Source organism: Chiloscyllium plagiosum, unplaced genomic scaffold (genome assembly GCF_037043375.1).
Source record: "Chiloscyllium plagiosum isolate Xiang-an unplaced genomic scaffold, Cpla_swu_hap1 HiC_scaffold_37, whole genome shotgun sequence".
In the NCBI taxonomy this organism is placed as follows: Eukaryota; Metazoa; Chordata; class Chondrichthyes; order Orectolobiformes; family Hemiscylliidae; genus Chiloscyllium; species Chiloscyllium plagiosum.
Window position 1 is genome coordinate 2,503,599 of NW_028270175.1, and position 13,662 is coordinate 2,517,260.

Here is a 13,662-nt window from a genome sequence, read left to right on the forward strand (position 1 = left end):
CTAATATCTCCATTATTTTAAAGAAAGGGAAAGACCCTGAGGATTGTGCATTGCTGGATGTGGACTTCAAAATTCTGTCAAAGGTTCTAGCTCTTGAGACTGGAGAAGGTGCTGCCCCTTTATTATAAAAGAGGACCAGACAGGTTTTATCAAGGGCCCCAGCTCCTCCAGCAATATCAGGCGGGTACTGAACATAGTGCAAATATTCCGGGCTTGATGGTCTCCCTGGATACAGAAAAGGCTTTTGATTGGGTGGAATGGTTGTATCTCTTTGCTTCTGGTCTGGGAGGGGCCTTCGCCATGTGGGTGGCAGTGTTATACAGAGACCCCAAGGTGGCTGTGATCACAAATGGGGTTAAATCGAGCAATTTTGGTGTGGAGAGGGGCAGCTGTCAGGGGTGACCCATTGGTCTACTATTTACCTTGGTACTTGAACCACTGGCAGAGGCCATCCAAAAGGGCCCTGAAATAATGGCACTGAAGGTGAGAGTTGGGGAACAAAATCACTCTCTGTGCGGACAATGTCCTTCTGTTTTTGGCTAACCCCAAAAAGTCTTTACCCCAGCTCATACAAAAAAATTAAATTATTCAGCAGCTTTTTGGGATACAGGATAAATTTCGCAAAATCCGACTGAATGGAGTTTCCTTTTAGATGGTCACAAAGGTTTTCTCTATCTGGGAATTTATATTACCCCTGACTATCGGCAGCTGTACGGAGTGAACTTTGTGCAGCTGTTTCAGAGGATAAAGCAGGACTTGCAGCGATGGGAGGGACTACCCATATCATGGCTAGGCCATATAGCCTTGACTATAATGAATGTTCATCCTCAGTTAATATCCTATGCGGATGTTCCTGTTATTACAGCGGAGGTTTGCGGGATGGCTTGGATCGTCTATTTGCAGCTGTAGGTGCCCTCTAAATTTACCAAGTTGCAACTTCTGCAGGAGATAGTGGGGGTGGACGATCCAGATCTGAGGAGATATCCAATAGGCGCTGTTGTCCTATGTAGGCAAATGGATGTGTAATGACTCTAAGTCGATGTAGAGGCCTTGCAGGTGAGATGTCTCAAACTTACTGTTCATGGATAAGATGAGATCTGTAATTGAGCACTGACACTCCAGCATCATCAATACGGTGATAGCATGGAGGATGATGTGGCAGGGTGAGGACAATTTGCTTAAGACTTCGCTGTTCACCCCATTAGTGGGAGCCCCTGGATTTAGGTGGGGTCAAAGGGATAATCAAGGAACCTGCGGTCTTGGAGGTTTGAGGGAGAGGTCTTGATGTCTTTCAGCCAATTAGGTCAAAATCCGGAATCCCTAATTAGGGACCTTTTCTGATATTTCCAGGTTCGGGATTACATACAGAAGAAGACCTTCGTTCTTGACCCAGCCCTACAAGTCAGATATCGAACAAAGAGCGCTCTGATGTGGGGATGCTCTGTCAGATAGCACCATATCTCATCTGCAGAGCAGGAATGCCCTGGGGGATATGGAGAGACTCCCATGAGATCTGGAATCAGGAATTGGGGAAGAAATCTCATCGGAAACATGGGAAGATATATGGGCGAATATAAAGAAACTTTCAATATGCGATAAGGCACAAGCAATGCAATTGAAAATCCTCCACAGGCACCATATGGTGCCAGAGAGGTTAGCAAAGGTTTTAAGAAAGGATCTTCCCCGAAATGTAAAAATGGTCATTGCTTTTTGTCCTGTTACAAGATCCTTGGATACTGGGGGGCCATAGTGAATGAGCTGGAGAGGATCCTGGGAATGGAAGTTGGGGAGGATCTGGTGTCCCTCCATTTTGGAGCTACCAAGTCTTCCCTCTTTGGGTGAGCATGGGAAGAGGTTATTCAACATTCTTAAACACTGATATCGGAAAACCCTCCAGGTCTTACGGAGTGGCACAGACTTGTGATGGAGCACATCCCTAAGGACTACCTGACAAGTATGGTGTGCCACGGAATGGAGCGATTTGAAAAGACATGGCGGCCCTTTCTAAATTACACAAACTTGGATCTGTTGGCTGTATTGATTAGGGCCTTTATATTATCCACAAGGGCCATATACAGTGGTCCGAGGAGTGAAGCTTAGTAAATATGGGTATAATAACTGTTGCTCCTGTGGATGGGAACCTTGATGGAGGTGCAGCGAGTGGAGTAATGCAATATAGTGAATTTGATTTTAGTGGATTATAATTTCATTTAATGTTTTTATTTAATTTCTGCTAATTTGGTTTAACTTAAGTAAATATGAGATGACTGTATCTTGAAGAATAGGCAGTTTATTGTCAATGTTACTGTAATATATTCTACTTTTTTTACTTTTATAATGTTTAGTTTGTTTCTTTCTTTGGAAAAGTGAAATTTTTCCAATAAATATATACATTCAAAAAAATCAGCCCTTCACCTGAAATGGAGCACTGCAAGAATTAAGTTGCCATGATTCTGAACATGTAGAAAGCCTTTTACAGCCTTGCTGAGGTTGTTACTGTAACCCACCCATCCTGAACACACTGACTCTGACTCTGACCTCCAGCCTTCCATTGCCTCATTAGAGTCATTGTCATAGAAACAGACCCTTTAGTCCAACTTGTCCATGCCGACCAGATATTCCAATCTAGTCCTACCTGGCAGCACCTGACCCATGTCCCTCTGTGGTAACTGGCTCCAGTCCTGGATTAGCAATACACTCTATACTTTTTCCTTGATCTGTAAACTCTTTTGAATGCCCACTTCTTACCCAGGGATGGCTTATATTTCAAAAATTGCTGAAATTCCACAAAATTGTCAGTGTCCTATTTATCTCAATTCACAAAATATTCCAGATTGTCTCTACTTATGTACCATAGAAGGGACATTGCTGATCAATATGCAATTGGCTAAAAAAGTAACTATGTTTGATGTCATAACCAATCTTAATTGTACATTAAACTACAACTAGTTCAAGGATTGGGAGAAGGTAAAGGAGTCAGGAACAGTCATGGTGTGAGGACCTGTTAACCCCTCATCTCTATTGTTACCCAGAACCTAGAATCCCCTAGTAACAGCAGGAGGTCTGTTGCCCATATTTGAACTGATGTCATGAGACTTCATGGGATCCAAAATCAATGTTAATTTGTTGTTGATCAATGAACTCTCATTTCTAGCTCTCTAGGCTCAAGATCTGTCCCAATACATACTTGCCAGGTGATAACATAATTGTGAATAAGCACTCTTTGTCCCTAAAAACATCTTAATTTTACCTCTAGGCTGTTGAAGCTGTCTTAAATTTTGCAAGCCATCCCAGATTACAATAAAGTTACATTTAATAACAAACAAGATCATTTATTTAATGTCTTTACTTTTTTTAAAATTTTCAATTGTTCTGGTCATTGTTGTTTAGTGTTTCTGTTACACTACGAACCTTCACATTCTTTCTGAACAAAGATAGCTATATGCTCGTGCCGTCTCGCTCTCTGCATTTTCAGGAATCTGTTCCATGTGACTGCCTTCAGATATTCGCTGAGCTTCATTCACCCAAAAGTCCAGTGTGACCTTGTGTGCTTTTGCTGTTCATTTTCAACTCTAGTTGAACTGGAGGGACAATAATCTTCTTTGATTCCTCTTCCTCTCTCTCCCTGAAGGTACAGGGTTACAATCTCTCCACTCTGTACTGTCCCCTGTTTATGATGCCCATTTGCCCATTCATCTCCAGATGGGTTTAGTGACTGTGTTCCCTGTGTCTCCAAATAACCTGGTGCTGCCCATGTCCACTCGCAGCAGGGAGTTGGCTACTTCCTCCAATAGTGCCCACTTTGCTGCTGGATTCTCTGTCTCTTCACCCGCCCACCCACCAAGCTACCTGGGTCTATCTCTGCCCTTTTCAGGGTGTAAAGGATCCCAGGGTGGTACCTGGAAGAGGATAGGATGGTCTCCTGGATGCAGTATTCCTGAATAAGCTATTTTGGGGAATGTCGTGCTGCTGTCTGGGGCAGACTATTCTGTCGGGGTAGCATCACTAGACGAGTCATCCAGAGCCCCCTGCCAGTGTCATAGGGACATCTGGTTCAAATCCCAATACAGTAGCTACTGGAAATTAGTTAACTAATCATTTTAATGAGTTAATTAGCTGTTAATTCCTTGGGTTCAGAGACTATGCAACTACTATTGATTTTTGACGAACACTAGCCTAGTTTAGGGAAGGCGATGCCTGGCTGGCCCTGTGTGACCCCAGAATGTTGTGATTGGTTGACTCTGAACTGCCCTCTGAAATGGTCTAGTGAGCTAAATTGTTCAAGGGCAGCTAGAGGTGGATAACAAATGCTGCTCTTGCTAGGATGTCCATATCCCGTGAAAGACTTTTCACAAGCCATTTTTGGGAACTTGCTGTGTACGAATTAATTGATTTGCTGTTTTTCCTACACTACTTCAGAAGTACTTGATTGGCTATGGGGCACTTTAGGATGTCACCTGTTTCTGAAAGGTGCTACATAAATGAACATCATCTTTTTCTCTTGGTATTGAGGGAATAGTGAATTTAAACAGATACCAGTTGTCATTAACAGGAGAAATAATCTTTTCAGTCAACATGTATGCAGAAAACTGGGCAGTATTACACACCCAATGTCAGTCTGTCAGTAACTGGGGTGATGGTAATGGATCTGAGTGTTGCTGGAAAAGCACAGCAGGTCAGGCAGCATCCGTGGACCAGGAAAATCAATGTTTTTTGGGCAAAAGCCCTTCATCAGGAAAGATTAAGGGCTTTTGCTAGAAAATTTGTTTTTTTTATTATTTTTTCCTGCTCCTTGGATGCTGCCTGACCTGTGCTTTTCCAGCATCACTCCAATTTTGACTCTGATCTCCAGCATCTGCAGTTCCCACTTCTGCCTGAGGGTAATGGATGTACACTCCATTCCAACCAGGAATATGGTTATCTGCTCATCGGGGCAACTTTACAAATGGACAGCAGAAATCCAGTTTTATGAGCACAAGCAGGATTTCCACAGGTACTGATGATGGGAATAGTTCCTGAGGATACTTTTCTTATTTTTTAACATGTTATAAAATGTCCAAATATATAGATAAAGTGTCAGCAATTTGAGGAAATCTGTTTATAGCATTTAGCAAACGAACCAACAGCAATGCAAAAGGAATTTTTTCTCAGTGAGTGCATAGTGTCTTGAATGTACTGTCTGAGAGTGTGGAGGGTGGCAGGTTCACTCAAGGGGTTAGGGTCTGGAATGTATTGTCTGTGTGTGGGGACATTGGTTCAATTGTAGCTTATCGAGGGAATTGGAAAAGCATCTCGAATGTTTATAAATGGAAGGTGAAAGGTCAATGGTGTGGGGCTGACTGAACTCTTTCTGCTTGGGCTTGCCAGGCTGAATGGCCTCCTGTAACCATTCTGTTCGGTTTGTGTTTCTTGTTCAAATACAAAGACTGCTTTTGTAAGCTGTTTGAGTCTCTGCCTGTTAAACGTATTCTGTTGTATTTGATATTGGTTTCAAGTTAGAATAATTAGGCATTTATAACTTTATTGATTCATTCATTTATTCCAGGAATGTGGGTGTCACTGGCTGGGTCAGCATTTATTGTCAATCCTAGTTCCCCTGGCAAAGTTGGGAGTAGGGGTGATCTCCTGTCATCAAATTAGAGTTTTACAGCATGGAAACAGACCTTTTGATCCCATATGTCTGTGCTGACCAGATATTGTAAATTTTAATCTAGTCCTGTTTGCTGACATTTGACCCATGTCCATCTAAACACACCCTATTCATGCACCCATTCAGATCCCTTTTATATATTATAGTATTTGTACCATCCTCCACCACTTTCTGAAGATGGGTTACACCTGGAAATGTTCACTTCTCCACCTCCTGATGCTGCCTGGCTTGCTGTGTTCTTCCAGTCTCCTGCCTGTCTACCACTTCCTCTGGCAGCTCGTCTAAACATCACCACCCTCTGCTTGAAATGTTGCCCCTCCGGTCCCTTTTTTAAAAATCTTTTCCCCCTCTCACCATAGGCCTATACCCTCTAGTTTTAGATTTCCCCCTACCCTTGACTATTCATCCAATCCAAGCCCCTCCTGATTTCCCTATCTGCTGCTCCATCTAGGAAGATGGGAAGATCAGAATGGTTCCAGAGATGAGAAACTTCAGTTGTGGATAGAGTCAAGAAATTGGGACTACACTTCTTTGTAGCGAAGGTGGCAAATGAGAGATCTAATCCAAGTTCTCCGAATCCTGAGCAGGCCTGCTGGAGAGAGCGAGACTGTCCCACTCGTTAGATAATGGAGAATGAGACAGCATAAATTTTAAAGTCATGTGCAAGAGATGTAAATGTGAAGTTAGAAAAACTTCTTTCAGTCAGTACTGATTACTATTGGTAGCAAGTAGTTAGGAGTACGCTGTTGGAAATGTGGTTGGGACAGATTCAATTAAGCTGGAAATGTGTTGCTGGAAAAGCGCAGCAGGTCAGGCAGCATCCAAGGATCAGGAGAATCGACGTTTCGGGCATAAGCCCTTCTTCTATGGGCCCCAGCTATGCCTGCCTCTTCGTAGGATATGTGGAACAATCCATCTTCCGCAACTACACTGGCCCCACCCCCTACCTTTTCCTCCGCTACATCGATGACTGTATCGGCGCCGCCTCGTGCTCCCACGAGGAGGTTGAACAGTTCATCCACTTCACCAACACCTTCCACCCCGACCTCAAATTCACCTGGACAGTCTCTGATTCCTCCCTCCCCTTCCTCGACCTTTCTATATACCTCTTACACAGATTCAATTAAGGCATTCAAGGGTGTTTGGATAGAAATGATGCCCAAAGGAAAGGGATTTGGGGGGGGTGCGTAAAGCAGAAGGTTGGTATCATGTCATGATTCTTGCTTGCTTGTTTGAAGAGCTGGTGCAGACACTGGGCAGGACAGCCTCCTTTAACACTGGAACAATTCCGTGACATTGTGAGATGTCAGTACTTGTGACTCTGGTTAATATCTCTGCCTCTTTTTTAAAAAAAAAGTCTTTTTTGGTTGTTTGAATTAACCGTTGCAAGTATCCAGATCCTGTGAGCACCTTGTCCTTGTCCACATGGTGGATACTGCAGCCATTTCCTCACAGCCTCCAATACATGCAACTGCTTCATGCCGTCTGATAGCTAGATCACTGTTCAGCATCAATCCTATCACAGAATCTGCATATCTGAAGTTAAAAATCTCAACACCAGGTTATAGTCCAATAGTTTTAATTGGAAGCACTAGCTTTCAGAGCGCTGCTCCTTCACTGAGTTGAGGAGTATAAGATTGTAAGACACAACCTGGTGTTGTGTGATTTGTAACTTTGTACACCCCAGTTCAACAGCAGCCTTTCTAAATCAGCATGTCTGGAGGGATTTGACCATAAAATCTTAGTGTCTTCCACCACCCAAAGTGATAAGCATATAAATGCAAATCCATTTTTATTGGAGAAGTTAAATTCTAGTGTGGCGTTGGCTGCTGACTGACCTGTGCTTTCTGACTTCCTCCAAAAATAAATCGCCTTTCAAAATGCTGCCTGTCAACTCGGTGAATTAGAAACCTGTATGAGTGGAAAATATTTTGGAGAACATGTTTTAACCAATTTCAAATTTAAGGCAAACTGTGTAATGAATTATCTGACCAATACTAACTGGCCTTTTGCTTAGTGCTGGCTCTTTTTCTGTCAAAGTTGTTTTTGTTAAATTTTGCTAATCATTAGCCACCAAGTGACATGTCTGAGCTGAGAGTATCACATCTTGAGTGACTTTGTTTGTTTGTTTTGTTTGTTTGTTTGTTTGTTTCTAAGTCGGACATACAAAGGCTAGGACTCCAGAAAGGAGCGTTCAAGACCTCTGTGTAATTAAATAAACTAGGACTTTAAAAGCTAGTCAGCAATTTGTGACTCTGAAACTGCTAAGTTATCATTTTTAAAAAAAACTCATCTGGGATCTCCTACAGGCTGGGAAACCTAAAGAGTCTTAGTTTCTCCAAAGCCTCAATGTGACCAATTCCTAACTGCCCTCTGAAATGGCTGAACCACCTCCAGGGCAAGTCAAGATAGGCAATAAAATGCTGGTTCTTGCCAGCAGTGCTCGTACCCTGTGAACAAGACCCAGAGTGTGCTTGGGCTGCTCTTGACGAGAATATCATCGGGAAATAGCTGAGTGGGATTATCGCTAGACTATTAATCCAGAGACCCAGGTAATGTTCATGAACCTGGTTCAATTCCTGCTATGGCAGATAGTGGAATTTGAATTCTAGCATAATCTGGGAATAAGAGTCTATCAGTGACCATGCATCCATTGTCAATTGTCAGGAAAGTCCCATCTGCTTCACTGATGTCCGATAGGGAAGGAAACTGCCATCCTTACCTGGTCTGGCTGACATGTGACTCTAGGTCCACAGCAATAGGGTTGACTCTTAACTGCCCACTGGGCAATTAGGGATGGGCAATACATGCTGGCCTGACCAGAGAGACTGTCATTCTGTGGAAGGAATAAAATAAAAGATTGACAACTGCAGTACAATTGAAGACCTTAGTTCGACAAGCAATCCTGTTTTCAGTTTCTGGTTCATTGTCAGACAGGCTTTGAAATGCCTCCTGCCATCATGGGGGTGGGGGGGAGGGGGGTCACTGCTTAGGGACAGAATGTTTTGATTTAACTGAGCGCTTTCTCAAGCAAAAACCACCTGCAGCCATTCCAGATTTATGGATGCTCATCTTATTATTTATACCGTACAGAGCTGTAACCATCTGGTTCAGCCCTGGGTGGGGGGGATGAAGTTTACTATTCCTGTTTGTTACAGTAAATAGAACGAAGAACCAGCTTGGTCTGTTGAATTCCTACAATAACTATTCAACATGCAATATTTATTGCCCATTCAATCTGGAATAGATCAGCTCTATCACTTTTTTTTTATTATAGTGGGACAATGTTTGAAGATAGTGTTGGCTTCATGGTGTGAACAGCCGGTAATTCAGTGTAATGGGGCAATGTGACATCGCAAATGTGTCAATCAGTCTTCATCTTGTTTGCAGTGGCTGCTAGTTTCTGTGCTAAGGGCACAAAGCACACTGACTCCAGTGCAGGGTTATAATCCTGCTATAGTTGGTGATGAACCCATATTGTGATGCTATTATATTGTCCATATCCTACACTGCAGTCCCCTGGAACCTGGCACTGCTAGCTGAGGCTGGGGTCTCCGTATTTGGCCAGGCAGAAAATAACAACAGGACTTGGCACTGTATAGGTGCTGCCAATCTCCACAGCAAGAGATCTTTTTGTTTCTTTTTCTTTGGAAACCTTTTCCCCTCCCAACAACTGGCCAATGGAGAGCTGAGTGACAGACAGGAGGGCATGGCATGGTGAATTTAGGGGCTGTGGTGGTACTGGACTGAACTGGCTGATGGCAGAGTCAGCTGTGGTGTTGGTATTCCCATTCCTATGCCCCAGTGTGAAAACCACTCCTACTTTCCTTTCACTTCCATGTTTCCCAATGTGTAGGAGAGCTGCGGTTTGGAGCCTGTTCATTCACTGGATGAGGGCACTGCTGAATAGGCCTAATCCCCAATCTTCATCCTTGCAATTAAGAGTCAACCATATTGCTGTGGGCCTGGAGTCACATACGCAGTTTCCTCCCCTAAAAGGCATTAGTGACCCAGCTGACATTTTCTGACAATCGACAATAAGTACATTGTCATCTCTAGATTCTTAATTCTTTCTTTATTTATTGAATTCAAATCCACCTGCCATGGTGGAATTCGAACCTGGGTGCTCTGAGCATTACCTGGATTTGTGGAGTAACAGTCCAGTGATTATACCACTAAGCCATTACTTCATGGAATATATCACTGGGGAGGCAGAATGCTGGGTGTTCGAGTCAGCATCCAGTACTCCTGAGCCTCCAGGGTAAAAAAGCAGTGACTGATTATCTGAGATGGGCTGTCTCTCCGTACCTTGTTTTTTAAGTCTGTAACCCTTCACCCCCTCCTTTCTGGGCTGGAGGGGGTGGTCCCCACTGTAAACTGAGTTCTGTTTGGGTTTCTGAACATTGCTGCTGCTGCTTGCATTGGGGCAGGGCCTTGGTAAGACCACACCTAGAGTATTGTGTGCAGTTTTGGTCTCCTTCTTCTCTGTGGAAGGATGCTCTGCCTATAGAGGGAGTGCAGCCAAAGTTTTCCAGACTGATTTCTCGGAAGGTGGAACTGATAAGACTGGATCATTTTAGAACTATATTCACTGGGGTTTAGAGAATTGGGAGGATGGGGTTTTGTATCATGGTGTCTTGCCTAGTATGGATGCTGTTCATTTTATACCACCTCCCACTCATCCCTCTACTCTAATATACCTGCCAGTGATTTAGTTTACGCACACTGCATTGTATGAGTTCACTGGACCCTTGGTCACCATTCTGCTCTTCAGTTTTGGATCAATGGGGCTTGCTTTGCCTGGAATAGTAGAGAAAGCCCATTGGGTAGACTAATGAGAGGAGACTCTTCTAAACAAGGTTCAGTTAATTTCTGTAATAAACCAGACCCAAATGACATTGATCTGATCAACATGGTGGCTAGGGGTGTTTGCGGCTGAGTGGTATTAACGCTAGACTATTATCAGAGAGCTAGGTCACGTTCTGGGGATGTGGTTCGAGTGCTACCACAGCACATTGTGGAATTTGAATTCGATTTTAAAAAAATTCTGGAGTCTGAGCATGAAACTATTGCAGGTTTCCCCCAGAAAATCAATCTGATTCACACTCTCTGGGAAACTGCTGCCTTGACCTCTGGTCTGGTCTGGTCTCCATGTGACTCCAGACCTACACAAATGTGGTTAAGTCTTAACTGTCTTCTGGATGATTAGGGATGGGCAATAAATGTCGTTCTGACCGACATCCCATGAGTACATTTTAAATAAAGTCCGCAAGGAGATCTCTGATCCATCTCTCTTCATTGAGATCCAGTGTTTCCAGCCTTTCCCCACCCCTCACCCTCAGATTGGATGGAGCTAAATGCAGTCTTTTGTATTAATCCTTTCAGAACCAATATCTGATACAAACCTTTCGCTTTGGTTTATTCACTCTCCCTGGAACGTTTCTTTTTGGTAGAAGGATTTTCGCAGGACGTGGCCCCATGAAACAGTTTCTTATTGAATTTTACGGGAATGATGTTGAGGCAGCATTTTGTTTCTGTCTTCGCAAAGGTATTTGGGGAATAATAATAAGAGCAGTTTACAGATGACTTTGTTTTTATTTGCTTCATCACCTGATGGGGAGATCTGACCCACAGTTTGGTCCATAAACTGAAATCAGTGAAATTGTGAATAAGCCAAAGGATCCATGAATTCTGAAGGTTTTTAGTAACACGTGGTTTTGACCTGAATAATGTTGAGGGTGGTTTCTAGACTCTGCATACTTACAGGGGATGGAGAGGACTACGAGGTGAATCTGTCAGTTTTGAACTGAAGGTCACCCTGATCAGTTCTGTCAGGGATACAATTATACCCAGCAGCTCGAAACCAAACTCTTCAAAGATATTCTCAACTCGTGTCTGAGTTTAAAAAGGACAAGAAAGTTAATAGTTGACTGCAGCAGTTGGATTCACTGTGTGGGATCCAAATGATACCAACCCTGCTTAGCTATGTTTTAACACTGAGGCTGAATCCCTTGCTGTGGTGAGCACTGTCCGGAGTGTGTGCTGAGTGAATGTTGCTATGTCACAATGACTTGTTTCCCCTGCATTCCCAGTAATTCAGCCAGACACCGCACATGTCACCTTCCAATGGAGCAAGAGGAGGCCGCTCAGCCCTTTTTTTTTTTTTTTTAGCTTGCTATACCATTCAGTAAGATCATTGCTGATTTTGGTTTGAACCTCAACTCTACAAACCTGCATTATCCCGGATGATCTTTTATCCCCCTTGGTCATCCAGAATCTCTCACCCACCCCCCCTTCTCTCTACCCACCCCCCCTTCTCTCTACCCACCCCCCCTTCTCTCTACCCACCCCCCCTTCTCTCTACCCACCCCCCCTTCTCTCTACCCACCCCCCCTTCTCTCTACCCACCCCCCCTTCTCTCTACCCACCCCCCCTTCTCTCTACCCACCCCCCCTTCTCTCTACCCACCCCCCCTTCTCTCTACCCACCCCCCCTTCTCTCTACCCACCCCCCCTTCTCTCTACCCACCCCCCCTTCTCTCTACCCACCCCCCCTTCTCTCTACCCACCCCCCCTTCTCTCTACCCACCCCCCCTTCTCTCTACCCACCCCCCCTTCTCTCTACCCACCCCCCCTTCTCTCTACCCACCCCCCCTTCTCTCTACCCACCCCCCCTTCTCTCTACCCACCCCCCCTTCTCTCTACCCACCCCCCCTTCTCTCTACCCACCCCCCCTTCTCTCTACCCACCCCCCCTTCTCTCTACCCACCCCCCCTTCTCTCTACCCACCCCCCCTTCTCTCTACCCACCCCCCCTTCTCTCTACCCACCCCCCCTTCTCTCTACCCACCCCCCCCCTTCTCTCTACCCACCCCCCCCTTCTCTCTACCCACCCCCCCCCTTCTCTCTACCCACCCCCCCCCTTCTCTCTACCCACATAATTTCAAGATTCTTTTGAGGAAGAGCATTCCAAAGACGCTGAACCCTCTGAGAATAAGGCAGCAGGATGTCCAGTGAAGTATTAAAGTAGGAATGCTTCTCTGCTTAAAAACAGGTCAGAACCATCACCATCCCCTTCTGCTGTCAGAGTGGCAGGACAGAAATGGAGGGAGGAGTTGGCAACAAGATCCAAGGTTTACATTTAATGACTTTACAAAAAGCGATTTGTATTTACATAACACTGTTCATGATCTCTACAGTGAGAGACTTGTCACTGTAATACAGGAAAAGCAGCAGCCAGTCTGTACACAGAACCAACAACCAGCGCAGTGATAAAGATCTGAAAACATTTTGAATCCTCTCAATTTTTGAGATTGATATTGGCCAGGATGGTGGACAGAACCATGGCACTCATTTATTTATTTATTTATTTATTTATTTATTTATTTATTTGCCTTGAACAGTATCTCTGGCAGAATGGCCTTTGTCAGTACACAGCAATCCCCCACTCCCCCCAAGGGGGGCAGTACACAGGAACCTGCCCCTGCCCCCAGCCCCACCCCTGCCACCAAGGCAGGGCAGCCCTGTGTTGGAACTACAGTTTGGAGTGGGGCTTTTATCCCAGCATTCTGGCTTGGAGGTGGGAGCACCGTCAACTGAGGTCGTCAGCAGGGTAAGTCAGACACTTGACTGTTGCCTGGGGAGCAGGAGATAGCTGTGTCACTGATCATATGGGAGGGGGGTGTGGTTACCACAGGATTGTGTGAATATGTTGTGAATGTCAATGTCTGTAAGGCTGGTAGAGACAGAAACCAATGTTTCCCCCCCAGCCCCCCCAAAGCAACATTTGAAGAAATATTTCAACATGAATTTGCAATGCCAATGCATCGCAAAGTTCTGGGCTACATGCTGGAAAATGGGATGGAATTGTTCGGTGGTAGCCTAGTTTTACCAACAGAAACTGGCTGGGCCAAAGGACCCCTCTGGCTCAGAGGATGCAGAATGCATATTCCTACATGTGGTTTGACACAGCTCGAAGTAAATCAGGGTTTTTGTAATTTTACGATTCACCAAG

General features: G+C 44.6%; 1 protein-coding gene across 13 annotated transcripts in view; it reads left to right on the top strand.

The window, feature by feature from the left end:
- The window catches only part of LOC122540474 (polyhomeotic-like protein 2), a 308,477-nt gene that overhangs the window by 34,210 nt on the left and 260,605 nt on the right, over positions 1-13,662 (top strand). The window lies entirely within an intron of this gene.